General features: G+C 42.5%; 1 protein-coding gene across 1 annotated transcript in view; it reads left to right on the top strand.

Moving 5' to 3' along the window:
• USH2A (usherin) overlaps positions 1–15,398 on the top strand; it is a 903,954-nt gene that overhangs the window by 537,146 nt on the left and 351,410 nt on the right. The window lies entirely within an intron of this gene.

The raw sequence follows: 15,398 nt of genomic DNA, 5'->3' as shown, positions 1-15,398 counted from the left end.
CCCCCCCCCTACACCCTTCTCCTCCTGTGGAACCATCGAGGAGAGCTGAGGGGAGGAGTATCCCGGGTGCACCCACTGCTGGTAGTGTGTGCGTCCTGAAGCAGCACCAGGTGTAGCACCCCGGCCAGGTAATTACTTTAATGGTTACCCTGCGTCTCGAAAGCGGGACAAAAGCAGGACAGACTTCCTGAAAGTGGGAAGAAAGGCTGTCCTGCTTGGGACCCTGGAGAAAGCAGAACACAGAATCCCAAAGTGGGACTGACCCCTCTAAATCGGGACACCCGGCCCCCTTAGCTCCGGCACTTCCCGCTGGTCTTGGATAACTGTGCTGCAGTGTTGGCATCACACCAACGCACATGAGCACTGCAGCCAGTCAGCGGTCTCAGGGGTCCACAGCAAGAGACCCCCGAGGCCAGTAATTGGCTGCAGCGCTCATAGAGTTGTAACTGAGAGTACCCGATGGACAAACCTTGTGGCCACAGAATTGTCTACATCCAACCATCCCATGACTGCGGCACGTGCAGGATTATCGCTCTCTTATGGGAATGCGTTATTTATTCACTCCATGGACTGTTATGGCGATGATGAAGTTGAACGCACAGACGTTGCACTCCTGCCAGCCTCGCTTGTAGACAATTATGCACTTCCGCTGATTGGATCGACTCACCTTACAAAGTGCGTTAATAGAATTTGCAGCCATCAGCATCCAGCGGCAATTAGCTCCATAATTCTAGGGAAGAATCGCGTTACTGTGTTATATAACATGGCTTCCACAAAGCGTCATCATTAGAACCTACTACCAGCATCATTCTAGTCGCCCTGGTATTAAAGGGGTAATTACATCCTAAACATCCACGGCACGCCAGGCGCCCTCGGAGCGCAGGAATCATGGGGTGTCCTGCTGCTGAGAACCCCAGAAAACACCTGCAATTTACAGTCCTATCTGGAGTTGTCACCCGGCCCGTAATTACATCCAATGTCCGTATTTATTTGCAGACGGACAGCAAACTAGCAGCATCTGTGTGTATTATCCCAGTACTGTGACATCACTGTGTATTATCCCTGTACTGTGACATCACTGTGTGTATTATCCCTGTACTGTGACATCACTGTGTATATTATCCCTGTACTGTGACATCACTGTGTGCATTATCTCTGTACTGTGACATCACTGTGTATTATCCCTGTACTGTGACATCACTGTGTATATTATCTCTGTACTGTGACATCACTGTGTGTATTATCCCTGTACTGTGACATCACTGTGTGTATTATCTCTGTACTGTGACATCACTATGTGTATTATCCCTGTACTGTGACATCACTGTGTGTATTATCTCTGCACTGTGACATCGCTGTGTATTATCTCTGTACTGTGACATCACTGTGTGTATTATCCCTGTACTGTGACATCACTATGTTTATTATCTCTGTACTGTGACATCACTGTGTGTATTATCCCTGTACTGTGACATCACTGTGTGTATTAACTCTGCACTGTGACATCACTGTGTGTATTATCCCTGTACTGTGACATCACTGTGTATTCTCCCTGTACTGTGACATCGCTGTGTGTATTACCTCTGCACTGTGACATCACTGTGTGTATTTTCCCTGTACTGTGACATCACTGTGTGTATTAACTTTGCACTGCGACATCACTATGTGTATTATTCTCGAACTGTAACATCACTGTGTGTTATCCCTGTACTGTTACATCACTGTGTGTATTCTCCCTGTACTGTGACACCACTGTGTGTATTAACTCTGCACTGTGACATCACTGTGTGTATTATCCCTGTACTGTGACATCACTGTGTGTATTATCCCTGTACTGTGACATCACTGTGTGTATTATCACTGTACTGTAACACCACTGTGTGTATTAACTCTGCACTGTGACATCACTGTGTGTATTATCCCTGTACTGTGACATCACTGTGTATTATCCCTGTACTGTGACATCACTGTGTGTATTATCTCTGTACTGTGACATCACTGTGTGTATTAACTCTGTACTATGACATCACTGTGTGTATTATCCCTGTACTGTGACATCACTGGGTATATTATCCTTGTACTGTGACATCACTGTGAATTATCCCTGTACTGTGACAACAATGTGTGTATTATCCCTGTACTGTGACATCACTGTGTAGTATCTCTGTACTGTGACATCACTGTGTGTATTATCCCTGTACTGTGACATCACTATGTGTATTATCCCTGTACTGTGACATCACTGTGTGTTTTATCCCTGTACTGTGACATCACTATGTGTATTATCCCTGTAATGTGACATCACTGTGTGTATTATCCCTGTACTGTGACATCACTATGTGTATTATCCCTGTACTGTGACATCACTATGTGTATTATCTCTGTACTGTGACATCACTGTGTGTATTATCCCTGTACTGTGACATCACTATGTGTATTATCCCTGTACTGTGACATCACTGTGTGTTTTATCTCTGTACTGTGATATCACTGTGTGTATTATCCCTGTACTGTGACATCACTGTGTGTGTTATCCCTGTACTGTGACATCACTGTGTGTATTATCTTTGTACTGTGACATCACTGTGTATATTATCCCTGTACTGTGACATCGCTGTGTGTATTATCTTTGTACTGTGACATCGCTGTGTATTATCCATGTACTGTGACATCACTGTGTGTATTATTTCTGTACTGTGACATCACTGTGTGTTTTATCTCTGCACTGTGATATCACTGTGTGTAGTATCTCTGTACTGTGACATCACTGTGTGTATTATCCCTGTACTGTGACATCACTGTGTGTATTATATCTGTACTGTGACATCACTGTGTATTATCCTTGTACTTGTGTTGGCTCCTTTTTGGGATCTTCCGCTTCGTCTTCCCAGCTAAATTCTGTCTTCCTGAACTGGCTTATTTCCTGGACATATGGAGAGCGGTGTAGGATATTGGAGGAGGAGCCAAGACGGAGGCGTTGAACGTTGAAGGAGGATCCAAGAAGCATGCGTACTATGTGGGTGTGTCCTCTGGTGGCTGTGTGGTCTGAAGAAGGGTACTTCCATTCCTTGTTTTGTGATTCACGCAAGCTCGCTGGAAATTTTTTTGTCTTTGTCTGGAACATTTGACAAGCTCCTTGAGGCGGTGCGCTCTGGCCTAACATTTCGGGATATAAACACGAGGATGGGTATTTCTGAAGAGGAAAGGCTTTTTGGTGACTCTCACGCAATGTTTATATATTTCATTCTTATTATTTTATTTTTCAAACAAATGGTGCAAGTCCTTGATTAATTCCCATGTTAAAATTTACATCCTGGCTATAAAGTAAGGACCATCAATGCTCATATAACACAGTTGGGATCTGCCATGGCCTGTGATCACTATGATTAGCGGTAATGCATTGCAGTACAGAAGTATTGCAGTGTATTATCAGAGCGATCATAGCAATGCAGGTTCAAGTCCCCAACAGGGACATAAAAATGTTAAGGAAAAAAAATAAAAAAACAAACATAAATAAGTAGTTAAAACTAAACGTTGGTAACTTTCCCCTCTTTGTTTAAAAAAGAGGTTGAAAACATTCACATATTTAGTATCTCTGCATCCACAACAACTTGTAAAATAAACTGAGCAAACAAAAACGACCCCAGAATGCTTTTCTTTGTTCATTTCATCTCCAAAAAAATCCCCCCCAAAACATTGTGTCTTTAGGGTCAAGGAGTTAAATGTATCTCTGAAGTCTGTAATAGAGCTGCTGTAGAGGATAGGCAATTATTATATTCGTAATGATAAATAGCGCCACCCTTCTCTACAGGCTGTGTCTGGTATTGCAGCTCAGGCCAATTCCCTTGTATTATTTTAATGTACTGGATTATCCTAGATATGATCATCTTACTCTATTCTGGACACAATGTAATACACCGAAGATTATCCTGGAAAGAATTAATCAGGACGTTATATTTGTAGAGCGCTAATAGTTTGTGTTTGGTATGCACAGAATCCAGCATCCATTTAATAACTGGTTGACATTGGTGATGTCCCTTAATTTGCTTAAATCTAATTGGCTCTTTTATCAGTCAAACCTGTATGGATCGGCCATTGATCAGGAGGGGTCAGCTATGACTGTGCATGTAGTTAAATAATGGAACCACAAGTCGAAGCTTTGTTGCATAGTAATCAGCAGAACACAGAAGAACAAATGAGGATGGAGTCAGAAGGCATGGAAAATAGGGAAGTTTTCCCGTCTGCTCAAGTTCAAAACAAAGGCATTCCACACCATATAAATTTTAAATACACTTTATTTTGCCTGAAGACTCGAAGTTATTTATTTTATTTTTTAAGGTGAACTTTTTTTTCTGAAACAGAATCAAAGGAAAAAACACAAGAAAGATATAAAAAAAAATAGTAGAGAAGAAGAACTACAAGCGCTTGTCGGCGGATGTTGTATTCTTTCTTATATAGACTTATGTTTGTTTCATTTTTGGATACGGCCGCACTGTAATTTTTTAATTTCTACAAAAATGTTGTTGAGTATTGGCAGGTTTAATGAAATCTCATATTAAAGCCACCTGAGTTTTCAACAAGTTTTTACAAACACACCAGGCTCTCCTCACCCTCTTATTTGCTGCTGTTTGCATCCTGTCCCTGTTTCATGTCTGACTTTCAGTTTGTCTTCCCCTTTTTTCTGTTGCTCTGCTGTTTTCAATCCACTACTGGGATGAGGGGGGGGGGGGGGGTGGGTGGGGGTTTAGTTGTAGCAAACCTAGCATTATGCCAGTAGTTCACTGTCCTGACTTCCTTGCCTTTACTTCCCATGCTGCATTGCACTCATATCTATCTATCTAGCTATCTATCTATCTATCTTCTATCTATCTCTCTCATATCTATCTATCTATCTATCTATCTCCTATCTATCTATCTATCTATCTATCTATCTATCTATCTCACATCTATCTATCTATCTATCTGTCTATCTATCTATCTATCTATCTATCTATCCCATATCTATCTATCTCATATCTATCTATCTATCTCATATCTATCTATCTATCTATCTATCTATCTATCTATCTATCTCACATCTATCTATCTATCTATCTCATATCTATCTATCTCATATCTATCTATCTATCTATCTCACATCTATCTATCTATCTATCTATCTCCTATCTATCTATCTCTCTATCTATCTCATATCTATCTATCTCCTATCTATCTATCTATCTATCTATCTATCTATCTATCTCCTATCTATCTATCTATCTATCTATCTATCTATCTATCTATCTATCTATCTCTCTATCTCTCTATCTATCTCCTATCTATCTATCTCCTATCTATCTATCTCATATCTATCTATCTATCTATCTATCTATCTATCTATCTATCTATCTATCTCCTATTTATCTATCTATCTATCTATCTATCTATCTATCTATCTATCTATCTATCTATATATCTATCTATCTATCTATCTTCTATCTATCTCCTATCTATCTATCTATCTATCTATCTATCTCCTATCTATCTATCTATCTCTCTATCTCTCTATCTATCTCATATCTATCTATCTATCTTTCTATCTATCTATCTCCTATCTATCGATCTCCTATCTATCTATCTCATATCTATCTATCTATCTATCTTCTATCTATCTATCTCCTATCTATCTATCTATCTATCTATCTATCTATCTATCTATCTATCTATCTATCTATATCTATCTATCTCATATCTATCTCATAAATCTCTAAATCTCTAAATACATAATACTCACCTCTCCGGACGCTGCGGGGCTCCTCTCTGTGCTGGCCGGATTTTCTTTCTTCCAGTTGGCGGCGTGCTCGGCACGCCCACCAATATTTTAAAAAGTCTCCTGTTCTCCCGCGTATCCGCGGCACAGCACAAAAACAGCTGCGGCTATACCGCGGATACAAACGGCTTCCAAAGGCTTCAATGGAAGCCGCGGGAGCCGTCTGTGTGGCAGATCCGCAGGAAAATGGAGCATGCTGCGATTTCTTCCTGTGCATGTGACCCGCAAACTGGAAAGGAATCCCATCTGCATGCTTTTAGCTGCCCTACCGATGCTAATGCATCCCTATGGGCAGTAAGTTGCACGGATCTCCCATGCTGATTTTATAAATAAAATCCGCACGCGGACATTGGCCCCCAGGCATACGGGGCGAGGGGGAAATAGGACCTGGGAGGGGGGGCCCGAGCTGAACTTTTGCACCCGGGCCCCTGAGCCTTTAGGTACGCCCCTGCCCATGCCCATATACTATCTCAATACCATGACAACAGACGAGGTGAAACCACAATGTCTGGCACAACCATTATGCATACCCAGAAGGCTAAACACTCCCGACTCTGAGGGGACTTCCCCTCCAAGCCACAAGCACCAGACCACCCCAGTTGTTAAACTTAAAAGAAAGGGGAAGTGGATAATTTCCACTTAACTCCTCCCCCAAAACCAACTTTACACCGACACCAAGGAACCTGCACCTACCAAGCTGCCGCGACATACCATTGACCATTCCCCTTTAAACCACCAGCTACCCCAACCATGTTTTCTCAGGGTGGGCAGGACTGTTTCTTCCCTGTGACTTCTTTCAGAAAGGCTCTCCCGCTCTCCAGACCCGGGCTTTAACTGCCTGTGCCCTTCCTCGTCTCCACCTTAACTCTTTTCTCTCCTGTACCCCCCCCCCCCCGGCAAGGCATGTCATGTGGGGCCTCTCCTTAAAACCATACTGCCCTCTATACGGCCCCTTGCTTTATACTCTCTACCATGTGTATACCAAATAACTTCTACCCCTTTAACATCATGTGAGTCACAAATAGTAAATAAACCCCCCTTCACCCGACCTTACAATAAATACAGACCGCACACTAGGCCTCCTAACTAAAGATATAGACCTTAAACCAAATCCCCTTTATACAGACCTCAGGCCAGAACCATCCTGTATGCAGAACATAGATGAGTTTGGCCTTCTGTATAAGGAGCCCCCAAAAATTGCACACCGCAGATCAGACCCTGTAAAAATGAGACCGCAGACCAGTCCCTCCTTGTATACACAGATGTAGCTGACTTATCCTTATAGAGGAAGACGGCTGAGGAGAATGATTGTAAAGTTGGTGGTGGCACCCGAACACGGGGAACAAGAGGGAGGACAGGCACAGCCCGGGAGGGAACCAGTATTTGTGACCTGGGCAGGCTTTACTGGGATTTTCTGGGTGAAAGCCATTGATAATCTATCCTCCGGAAAGGTCATCAATATCAGATTGAAGGGGTCCATCATGCAGGGTTCCCTGCCAATCAGCTGATGAGAAGTTGCAACGGATGACTGGAACACTCAGAACAATGTTTGTCCGGCAGTGGTCTGGTTTGGTATTGCAGCTCCATCCCACTCAAGTGAGTGGGGAAAACGGAAGAGAGCTGCAGTGCCATAGCAGACCGGCCCGCGGCACTATGGAGGGCAGTATGGACATTCCGACCATTCACAGCATCTGCTATTGGCTCATTAGAAATCCCTTTAAGAGGTGACATACTTACTCTGGAAGCATATTGATGCCCATATCAGCAGTGCAGCGCTGCCGGACGCCGGTCTGAAATCTTTTTTCTATGTTTAACTTACTGAAACTTTTGACATTTTTATTCTTTCCACTTTTGGTTCTTCTATATTATTCCAGTAAAATACATTTAGAAATATTTTCTTTTAAGGAAAAAAAATTAAATTAAACATTGTGAGTTTTCCCTCCAATGGCAACGAGAGGATTCCTTACACACCCCGCGCCAATTGTGTAATTTACGAAAAAGGAAGTAATTGCGTTCCAACAAATCTACAAGAATTTATAAAATCCCATTTTTTATTTGTTTATTCCATTTCTCTTTTTACAAGTAATTTTATTTATAAATGTATCTCCTTAATTCACAACCGTTACATTTCTAATTTTCCTGATGTCACAATAATATAAAGACATTCCCGTCATTTATTTGGTTTCTCTCTCTAAATTTCTCCATTTTGAACTGAAGCATTCAAGCCTCCAGCAAAATCCAGCTTCCCGACACGTGTGTGAGGTCTCAGGGGGCTTATTTAGGGGAAAAACAAAACCTCTTAGAACTGTCTGTAAAGTCTTTAGAGTTACCGGAGGGCAAGTCAATGAGAGAAATGCCATTCACTGCAGAAAGCAGGATTGTTTCCAGTAATATTTGGGAACGGAACAATTTACAGGTTTGGATTTTGTTGTTTTTAGGTTTAGATTTTACCGAAATTCTTTGAAAGATATTTTGCTTTAGAATTTAGAATAAATCAAAACCAACAGTATGAAGTCATATTTTTCTATGTTTTAATTTAAGGAGGGTGTCCCAAAATGTAAACTAACACTAACCGTACCTACAGAAATAGGGAACCTGCCTAATCAGAGGGGTTCCAACCACTGAGGCCCCACCAATCGTGAGACCAGGGGTCCCATTTACCCCATATGAATAGGGAGGCCGTCAAGCAGGCACCATGGGGGCTGTTAAAGGAATTGAGCCACAATTAGAGACACCCATTGACCCCAAGAATATGGAGTCCTGGGTCCCCCTACCTCACTGTTGGCTCACTACACCTCCTGCAGTGAGGAGAAATATGAATGGAGAAGCGGACATGCATGCATCGTGTCGCTCCACTTATTCCAGCTCTTGTCCACAGCCAGCAATGGGAGGAGGCAGGACTAGGTGGCGCTTAGCTCCGCCCCCACCCCTTCCCATTGTGATAAGCCGAAGGTGAGGAGAGAGAGGAGGGAAGGGGCAACGGCGTGAAAACGGCGGCCGATATAAGCTTGTGTGAAAGAAGCTTTATTATTAGGCTTAGTGGTTAGTGGGAGAGCTGCAGGATTTTAGGATTCTTAAATATAGATTGCGACATCGAAAATAAAAAACTTAAACTATGTTTAACAGAAAAAGTAATTCATAGAAGAGGCCATTCCCTTTAAGGCTCAAACCGTCCGTGTCAGTTAAAGGCTTACATGTCCTGACTAGAGATGAGCGAACGTACTCGTTTCGAGTACTTACGCGCCCGAGTACCGCCATTTTCGAGTACTTCAGTACTCGGGTGAAAAGATTCGGGGGGCGCTGGGGGGCGGGGAGAGGCGTGGCGGTGCGGGGGGTAGCAGCGGGGAACAGGGGGGAGCCCTCTCTCTCTCCCTCTCCCCCCCACTCCCCACTGCTACCCCCCGTGCCGCCACGGCGCCCCCCGAATTTTTTCGCCCGAGTACGGAAGTACTCGGAAATCGCGGTATTCGGGCGAAAAAGGGGCGTGGCCGAGCACGTTCGCTCATCTCTAGTCCTGACGGCTGTCCTTTATCTTAAATAGATCACCAATTGTGTGCTGATTATTTTTACAATAAACCTTTATCTTTTTTTCATATTACCACCATGCGGTGCAATTCAGTGCAGAGGGGTTCGTACTCGCCTTGTAACCTCCTGCTGACCATTGCCACCATTCCACAATCCCCAGAACCGCTCACTAGTACTGGACCGCCCATCAGATGGTGCAAACCTAAATTACATACGGCACACGGTGGAACCGACTACCAACTGTGGGGTTACTGCTGAACCCTGAGTGACGGGGGAGTTATGTTTAGCGTGTCCTCGTGTCTCTGTGTTCTTGACGTACGCCGGGTTCAGTAGATGGAAGCATGTTGACGGATGTCCTTCAAGAAGTTTCTAGAAATGTATTTCCAATTAAAAAAAATAAATAAAATTGCAAATTAGGAGAAAAGCTCAATTACCTGGATCTAGCCTTGTGCGAATTCACACTTATGTCCGTAAATGCAGAAAAAAATAATATAAAATAAAAGTTACGATGCAAAATTTACAAAATAAAAAAATGTAAATTTGAAAAACAAAGTTTTCAGGTTTTATTGAAAATAGGAAAAAAAATATTTCAGGACCCGTCGACTGTGGCCGATCTGTACCGCAAAGTGATGTATGCTATAAAGGACAGTCGTGTCCATATTCTTGTTGTGCTTCTAGTTTAGAAGCCAAAACTTCGCTGACAATTGGGCTTTAAAAAATTTCTAGAAATGGGCTTCCAATTTGAAAACAAAAAAATTGCACGTGAGAAAAGCTCAGATACGCATCCGACCTGTAGTTATGTGACACTGAGATGCGTAAATGCAAAAATAAATAAATAGATAAAAATAAAAAAAATATGACTCAAAATTCGCTAAATTAAGAAAATGTAATTTTGAAAAACAAAGTTTTCAGGTTTTACTTAAAAAAAAAAAAAAAATTCTGCACTTGACTCTACTTTTTGGTTGACACAATGTAGAAGGCCGAGCCGCGGCCGGAGTGCGCCACAAACTAAATCTTTATAAATGATATACGCTATAAAAGAAAGTTACAATTACTTGCAGAGTTTTTTTTCGGTTCGTTCAGCTCTCCCCGGCTACAAATGGGCATTACTTTACCGGTGAAGATGGTTCTCGAGGTACTTTCCCCAGAGAAGGAAGAAAATGAGCTCCTGACATAGACTGTGTTTGAACTCTGTGTATTTGCCGATTATTTATTTTGTATCTCTAGTGCTCGTGAAATATTATCCACACACAATTCCTCTGAGTAACCGTCAAGATGTTTTTGCATCTGCCAGAGTGGATACCGACATGATTCCCCTCTATCAATGTACAATGAAGAGCGCTGATGAGAAATGAAAGCCTACGAGGAGTAGCCCTAACGGGCGTACTTGAGAGATGCAGATACCAGGCAGACTATGAATACACATGAAATGAATGGCACCACAATGTGTGCTCTTGATAAACTGGGTCATTGCCGAATATCTTCTCGCAGAGTTTAATATAGGAATCAGTGTTGAAATTGAGTTGTGCCAACAAATAATTCAGGTCCTGGCTGGATATTGTTGCTACAGAGGCGCCGCGCATTTTTCACTAGATTTCCATCTGTAGTGATTCGGCTGTGTCATTACATGACTAGGGATTGAAAATGGCAAGAAATATGCCGGAGCGCAGCTTATTCTTCCTGAAATTTATCAGGCGCCGCCGTGCAATGATAGATTTTTTTAAAACTTTCCTTGTACTATGTTTCGTATTGATCGGCTTTCCAGACAGATATGTCGACTTCGCATTTGAATTTCGGAATAGCTGGGGCCGTATTAATGGTTCATACATAGTTGTTTATTAGCTACTAAAGCAGGAGATACCGGTGCGTTGTACTTACAACTATTCATGTGTAGTCAAAAAAACTCATAAAACAAAAAGTTCAATAGCGGAAAAAGCTCTCATTTGAAGAACACAAGCAGAAGAGAGGGGGCGCCAGAGCAGAAAAATCAGACCCGGCCCTTATTATTGTGTCGGCTTTTAGGACTCCGGACAGAAGACTCTGGTGGTTATTACCCCTTTTATTACCCCGTCTCTGCATGGTGTAAATGCACAGGGTTCCTGTGGAGGGAGCTCTGGAGCCTGGACCACTCCATACACATTGGGTGCCGGCTGTAAAATACACCAAGCTGTTGGAATCAGATCAGAGATAATGAGATGACGGCTGAGATATTTCCACTACAGAGCAGGAAGTGTCAGAATATTGTTAGGCTTTGTGCTCCTTATCTCCCCTGACATCTAACATAGTATTTAAGGCTGATAAAAAAGAAACATACATATCCAGTTCAGCCTATTACCCCCAATGTGGATCCAGAAGAGCGAGAAAAAACTGTGAGGTGGAAGCCAATTTTCCCCATTTAAGTGGAAGAAAATTCCTTCCTGACTCCAATTTGGCAATCAGAATAATCCCCGAATCGCCGACCTGTCTGAGTAATCAGTGATATAATATGTAATATTGCATCATTCAAGAAAGACGTGCAGAACCTCTTATACTCTTATATTGTATCACCATCACCGCGTCCTCAGGAGAGAGTTCCATAGTCTTACTGCTCTTACAGTAAGGAACCCCTTCGATGTTGTAGAAACCTTCTTTCCTCTAGAGCGTCACCTTGTTACAGTCACAGTCCTGGGTATAATAGATGATGGGAGAGATCTCTGTACTGTCCCCTGATATATTTATACATAGTTATTAGAGCGCCCCCTTGTTACAGTCCTGGGTATAATAGATGATGGGAGAGATCTCTGTACTGACCCCTCATATATATAACGTAGTTATTAGAGAGCCCCCTTGTTACAGTCCTGGGTATAATAGATGATGGGAGAGATCTCTGTACTGTCCCCTGATATATTTATACATAGTTATTAGAGCGCCCCCTTGTTACAGTCCTGGGTATAATAGATGATGGGAGAGATCTCTGTACTGACCCCTGACATATCTATACATAGTTATTAGAGCACCCCCTAGTTACAGTCCTGGGTATAATAGATGATGGGAGAGAGCTCTGTACTGACCCCCGATATATTATGCATAGCTAGTTATTAGAGCGCCCCCTTGTTTCAGTCCTGGTTATAATAGATGATGGGAGAGGTCTCTGTACTGACCCCTGACATATCTATACATAGTTATTAGAGCACCCCCTAGTTACAGTCCTGGGTATAATAGATGATGGGAGAGATCTCTGTACTGACCCCTGATATAGCTATACATAGTTATTAGAGCGCCCCCTTGTTACAATCCTGGGTATAATAGATGATGGGAGAGATCTCTGTACTGACCTCTGATATTTTCTACATAGTTATTACAGCGCCCCCTTGTTACAGTCCTGGGTATAATAGATGATGGGAGAGATCTCTGTACTGACCCCTGATATATCTATACATAGTTATTAGAGCGCCCGCCTGGTACAGTCCTGGTTATAATAGATGATGGGAGAGATCTCTGCACTGACCCCTGATATATTATATATAGTTATTAGAGCACCCCCTTGTTACAGTCCTGGGTATAATAGATGATGGGACAGATCTCTGTACTAACCCCTGATATATCTATACATAGTTATTAGAGCGCCCCCTTGTTACAGTCCTGGGTATAATAGATGATGGGAGAGATCTCTGTACTGACCCCTGATATATCTATACATAGTTATTAGAGCGCCCCCTTGTTACAGTCCTGGGTATGTTAGATGACTGGAGAGATCTCTGTATTGCCCCCTGATATATCTATACATAGTTATTAGAGCGCCCCCTTGTTACAGTCCTGGGTATAATAGATGATGGAGAGATCTCTGTACTGACACCTGATATATTATACATAGTTATTAGAGCGCCCCCTTGTTACAGTCCTGGGTATAATAGATCATGGGAGAGATTTCTGTACTGTCCCCATGTATATTATACATAGTTATTAGAGCGCCCCCTCGTTACAGTCCTGGGTATAATAGATGATGGGAGAGATCTCTGTACTGACCTCTGATATATCTATAGATAGTTATTAGAGCGCCCCCTTGTTACAGTTCATGGTATAATAGATGGTGAGAGAGATCTCTGTACTGACCTCTGATACATCTATACATAGTTATTAGAGTGCCCCCTTGTTACAGTCCTGGGTATAATAGATGATAGGAGAGATCTCTGCACTGACCCCTGATATATCTATACATAGTTATTAGAGCGCCCCCTCGTTACAGTCCTGGGTATAATAGATGATGGGAGAGATCTCTGTACTGACCTCTGATATATCTATAGATAGTTATTAGAGCGCCCCCTTGTTACAGTTCATGGTATAATAGATGGTGAGAGAGATCTCTGTACTGACCTCTGATACATCTATACATAGTTATTAGAGCGCCCCCTTGTTACAGTCCTGGGTATAATAGATCATGGGAGAGATTTCTGTACTGTCCCCATGTATATTATACATAGTTATTAGAGCGCCCCCTCGTTACAGTCCTGGGTATAATAGATGATGGGAGAGATCTCTGTACTGACCTCTGATATATCTATAGATAGTTATTAGAGCGCCCCCTTGTTACAGTTCATGGTATAATAGATGGTGAGAGAGATCTCTGTACTGACCTCTGATACATCTATACATAGTTATTAGAGTGCCCCCTTGTTACAGTCCTGGGTATAATAGATGATCGGAGAGATCTCTGTACTGACCCCTGATATATTATACATAGTTATTAGAGCGCCCCCTTGTTACAGTCCTGGGTATAATAGATGATGGGAGAGATCTCTGTTCTGACCTGTGATATATCGATACATAGTTATTAGAGCGCCCCCTTGTTACAGTCCTGTGTATAATAGATGATGGGAGAGATCTCTGTACTGACCCCTGATATATCTATACATAGTTATTAGAGCGCCCCCTTGTTACAGTCCTGGGTATAATAGATGATGGGAGAGATCTCTGTACTGACCCCTGATAAAGCTATACATAGTTATTAGAGCGCTCCCTTGTTACAGTCCTGTGTATAATAGATGATGGGAGAGATCTCTGTTCTGACCTGTGATATATTGATACATAGCTATTAGAGCGCCCCCTTGTTACAGTCCTGGGTATAATAGATGATGAGAGAGATCTCTGTATTGTCTCCTGTTATATCTAGGTTGTTAGCACGTGTGCAGAGCGTTTAGAGCACCATTGGCTCCTCACATTTGCACTCAGTGAGAAGTCAGCAATCCAGCAATGATTTTCATGCTGGTTACAAGTGAGCGATCAACCAACTGTAAACGAGTAGTGCATGATGGCTGTGCATTTACACGTGATGCATTCATTTGAACTAATTTTGCGTGATAATGGTCACTTGTCTATGGCCCTTTACAATCCAGCTCGCACGCTCCGCTCGCACGCTCGCTTATGTCTGCTTTTGAAAGCACTGATCTGTAATACTTTGCTCCTCCTCTGCTTGGACAGGCAAGGATCCATAGGCCATGAGATGATCAGCTGGTGTTGCCAAAATCGGCATTTTTGGTCGATCTCTAGGTAACACGTACGGTCACCCTAGGTGTGCAATGCACAGGTTAAGGAATGACAGTGTGAGTCTGCTCTAACGGCTCCGGGGCCCGTATACAACCGCAGTAGATAAAATGATTTTTTCCACATGCATCGCCACATGAGAAAAAGTTTTCAAGAATATTTTTTGCCGATCGGACATTTTTCTGTTCCTGCTTTCCTTTCAGGTATTTTCTCCCGCGTTGCCCTTCTAATATACAGTCCCGCTAATACTTGCATTTGCAAGCTCTGATTTCTTGGTGTAGTGGGTTCTCAGTGGGAGCGGTAATAACCCACACTTACCTGCTCAGCCCCTCGTGATGCTCCCGTCTCCGCAGCCGTCTCGCAGATGTTCTCTGTAATTATACATTTGGCGCTTGTATCATGAATTGAGAGCATAAGGACAAGAAGAAAAAAAAAAGGCAGCGCTTTTCTCCCGGCGCATATTATACATCATATATTTACTGTTTGCTTAGTTTGCATTGAGAAGCTTCCTTTAAATGTAATGTACCATAAAAGGAAGTTTTAT

Source organism: Eleutherodactylus coqui, chromosome 3, assembly GCF_035609145.1.
Source record: "Eleutherodactylus coqui strain aEleCoq1 chromosome 3, aEleCoq1.hap1, whole genome shotgun sequence".
Classification (NCBI taxonomy): Eukaryota; Metazoa; Chordata; class Amphibia; order Anura; family Eleutherodactylidae; genus Eleutherodactylus; species Eleutherodactylus coqui.
Note: the sequence above shows the minus strand (reverse complement) of the source record. Positions and strands in the feature narration are given on the sequence as shown.